This window comes from Trachemys scripta, chromosome 11 (assembly GCF_013100865.1).
Source record: "Trachemys scripta elegans isolate TJP31775 chromosome 11, CAS_Tse_1.0, whole genome shotgun sequence".
NCBI lineage: Eukaryota > Metazoa > Chordata > Testudines > Emydidae > Trachemys > Trachemys scripta.
In genome coordinates this window covers 74,978,249-74,982,367 of record NC_048308.1, presented here as the reverse complement: position 1 = coordinate 74,982,367, position 4,119 = coordinate 74,978,249, and the positions used below count along the sequence as shown (strand labels likewise).

General features: G+C 48.9%; 1 non-coding gene across 1 annotated transcript; it reads right to left on the bottom strand.

Moving 5' to 3' along the window:
- TRNAS-UGA lies at positions 1 to 82 on the bottom strand. Its single transcript has one exon. It is a non-coding gene; the product is annotated as a tRNA-Ser (tRNA).
- Positions 83 to 4,119: the final 4,037 nt, after the last annotated feature.

Here is a 4,119-nt window from a genome sequence, read left to right as displayed (position 1 = left end):
CGCTGTCAGCAGGATTTGAACCTGCACAGGGAAACCCTATTGGATTTCAAGTCCAACACCTTAACCACTCGGCCATCACAGCTGTGAGTGAAGTGACCCCCCCTAAGGTAAATAATCACAACGTCCAGGCTTGATGTCATCTGAAATATAGAATTCAAACAGCAAACCTGGCTCCCAAAGCACCTGGGGGAATTTGGGGTTCTCGTTGCTTAGCCATGTGGTTAAGCATCAAACCAACATCCTCCTGTGGGGTCTGTAATTGTTGCTCTCTCCACTGTAAAGACAGGGAAATGGAGGCACGGGGAGGTTAACTGACCTGACCAAGGTCAGACAGTGAGGTAGAATCCAGCTCTGCCCCCCCACCAGCTCCCTGCTCTATCCTCCAATGTACTGACCTTCTCGCTGTATTAAACTGTTTTTATTGGACTCTTTTCTCCATTTATAAACAGGACTAAACCATGACTGGACTGTCCGACAGGAGAATGGAACATGGCTCCCTTCATCTGGACCCTGGATTTCTCATTACTCCAGAGAAACTTCTTAGTGGGAAAATGAACCACATTCAAATGATTAGATTATGACCCGTTTGTTGTCTTTGTTGCCTTGGGAAATCCCCCGAGCCCTTTCCCCTGAGTCAGGATTGATAATTTATTGGTCACTCTGATTTGTTTCAGTTTTATGTTAGCATCTGTTGCAACTAATCGGTCAGAGCCCGTCACTTCCAAAAGTCCCAGACGTGTGTCTCAGTTTCCTCACCTAGCTCCCTTCTCGGTACCTTTGATTTTCCTCAGAGTCTCCTTCAGAGCACTGGTTTGTTGGCACCAATAACCAAGTCTGATTTCCAGGCCAGGAGACGTGTCCTCCACCTGCTGGAACTTTCCTTTTTCACATCTAGAAAGAAACAGTTTTTTCCCCATTAATCATCATATTTTACTATGAATTTCTTGCCAGTGAGAAATGCTGAATTGAGGGGCCTGGAGAATGAATCTCTGTGTATCCAGCCACAGAATAGCTGCAGCCCCAACAATGGCTGTGCAAGCTTCCCCGAGGTGTCCCATCAATGTGCTTCAGCCCTGATTTACTGAGACCAGCTCTGGGGACAGGACGGGAGCTCAGTCCCCATGGGCAATTCACTCCTCAGCCTCCATGCTTTGACCAGTAGATTCCAGTGTTCCTGCTGGTCTGTGTTCTGTGGACATCTGCCCACCTGCCCCTGGACCGAGATCAACTTCCTTCGCACCAGCTCATTCCTCACCGGTCTCTGAATGGTCACCACGTCACACAGACATTTGTTCACTCCTGCCCTGGGCAGAAGAGAACCCAGTGCCCTGGAGGTGACAGGCCCGTTCTGTGTCCCCAGTCAGGGGCATCGTCCCTGCCCGAAGGCGGTGGCTGCTCTGGGGAACTTACAGTGGCACCGATGCAGCTGCCCTGCTGTTAACTCTCTAGCGTGGCTGCTGGAAGCTGACGGCAGAGAGCTCCCCACCCCCAACGAGAGCCGTAGCCATGTGGGCAGGAGAAGCTCTCCCAGCGACATAGCATTGTCCACACCGGCGCTTAGGTCAGTGTAACTTGTGTCACTCAGGGGGTGGTTTATTCACACCACTGAGCGACATACATTCTACCGACACAAGGGGGCGTAGACGCAGCCTGAGCAGAGAAGCGATTAAGAAAACATATTTAGTTTTGTAGGAAATGCAGGAACCCCAGGTTTGTAATAAACCAAAGGAGATTCCAACCCCATGCGTCACCTTCCCCACTTTGCAGTTGTGCCCTGGGAGAGTTGTTTTGTCTCAGCCTGTGGCCAGACTAATGACAGGAGCCAGGCACCTGTCTATGGTGCTTCTGACATCCTAGAGGGGAGAAAGGAGAAAAGACGCTCAGTTCCCCATGCCACTCACACAGGGGGAGGGAACTTTTGTGGTAATTGAAATAGGCTCAAGGCTCCAAAGGAGTCAAAGGTGTTAACGTGACCCTGTCACTGTCCAACACTGAACGGGTGATACAAGGCTTGCGGTAGATAGAGACTTCAGCCTGCTTAGTCCCATGGCAAACACACCTCTAAAATCCCTGTTAGTGTTTTACTAAAATACAGAGAAAAGAAGAGAAAGAGTTAAAGCAATGGAAATGTAAAGTATTCCGTAAGACTTTCCTTTTAACAGCATCTCTTGTGCCCGTTCTCTTTAGCGGGAGACAGTTTTTAGAAGGAAAGTTCCTTATGTGACAGTCTCTTGGATGGTTTTTAAGATGGTAGCAGCTGTCCTTCTGGGGAAATGGAAGAGATTAGCTGAGATGGGCTGCAGCTGTCATTGTTGTGGTGTTTTTTGTTAAAGTTCAATCCCGTTTCCCAGGTGGCAAGATAAGACACACACACACAAACGGGGAAAGAAAAGAACAGCAAAGAGAAGATGCAGCTTCTGGCTCTGGTATTGAGTTTCTCTCATTGCCAGAGAAACACAGGCCTAGCACAAGGCCTTGCCAGCCACTCAGAGACCACCCTCGGGCTGCTTGGGGCATGGCATTTAGCTGTCTTTCTGGTCACAGGTTTGCAGCAGTGTTGCAAAATATGCAGTCTTGGCCAGCTAAGTCAGATTTTGATTGAATAGAAGCAGAAGGAGAGGGATAGAAAAAGAAAAATAGGTCAGGAAGGAAAAAGACAGGCTGGTAAGCGTTACTTAAGTCTGGCTACACTAGAAAATTAGGTCGGCATAACTACATCATTCAAGGGTGAAATCCACACCCCTGAGCAGCCTAGTTGAGCCAACAGAAGTCCCTGCCCCCTCCCGGAGACAGTGCTAGGTCAAAGAAAGAATTCTTCCATCACCCAGCTATCACCTGTCGGAGATGGCATCCCGTTAGCATGGGGGTGTCTACATGGACCCACCACAGCTGTGACGCAGTAGTGTTTTAAGTGTAGACAAGCCCTTAGTCACATACCATAACTGCAAAGTTCTTGGATCAGGCTTGTAGCAGTGATGGAATAAACTGTTGGCTTATTAAGTCTCTGGTTGTTTCTGAATCATTGGCAGGTCCTCAGTCCTTTGGTTAGATGCTCCCATTAGTATGAGGTCCTAGTCAAGTGGTTGAGCAGGAAAGAGGCCAAATGGAGATGTGTCCGGGGCCTTTTATAGCTTCTGCCATGCGCACAGAAACCCCCATTGTTTCAAACAAAGCCCTCAGCAGAGAGAGTGGAAAATTACAGGTAACGAGATGGTGTTTGGAGTCACATGGGCAAGTCCTACGTCCATGCAGGATTTCGCTTAGTCACAGCAGAAGCATGACCTAGACTCCAGATGGAACGTTCACAGGCAAGTCCATTGAGAGCAGATAGGTGAGTGACGTATCTAACTGAACTATGACCATTTTTGCAACGACTGTCATATAGTTGCAACAAATCGTGTACAAAGATGATGAAGTGAGGTGTCTATGAAAAGGTTGTAATTTGCTGGTTATGCTTATGCTGTCTGTACGTGTGTATCATTCTTGTATTTGAAGTTATGAATATTGGCTATGTACTTGTATTTCACCGTTTGCTTGTGAGTAGCACCAGTGAAGTATTTGGCCAGCTTATTGAGAAAGGGCTAAACTTCTCACTTCAGAGAAAAAAATGCATGAAAACACTTTTCTAAACGAGTAGCTAAAGACACAAACCAAACCAACACCGAATGTGACACTCCCCCACCCCCAAGAAATAAAAATACAAACTTGAAATGTGGTGGCGATCCCGCGCTGAAGTCACACAAACAATCCTGCCACCAGCCTTTGCACTGAGTCCATGACCAGACACACTCGCCCCGAGCGACACTCAAATGCCCTGGTGTTTCCATACCCGTCCATGTGCCCTCTGCTTTTCCCTGAGCGAGGGGCTCTCTCCCCTGGCTCTTCACCAGCATCCCTCCTTTCTCTTCTGCTGGGCAGGCTGAGCTCCCCAGTTCTTCCTCCGCTAGAGATGCAGTGTTCCTCTGACGCTGCCACCTCCTCCCTTCTCTCTTCCCAAGGCCACCCCCCATTGACCACTCTCTGGGCTGGAGTGGTTCTGCCCCAATGCCCTGTCCCCTCCTCTTCTCCCAGGCCAGGGACAGGAGGATGGGCTCAGTGAACTGCTTCCCCCTGGGTTCA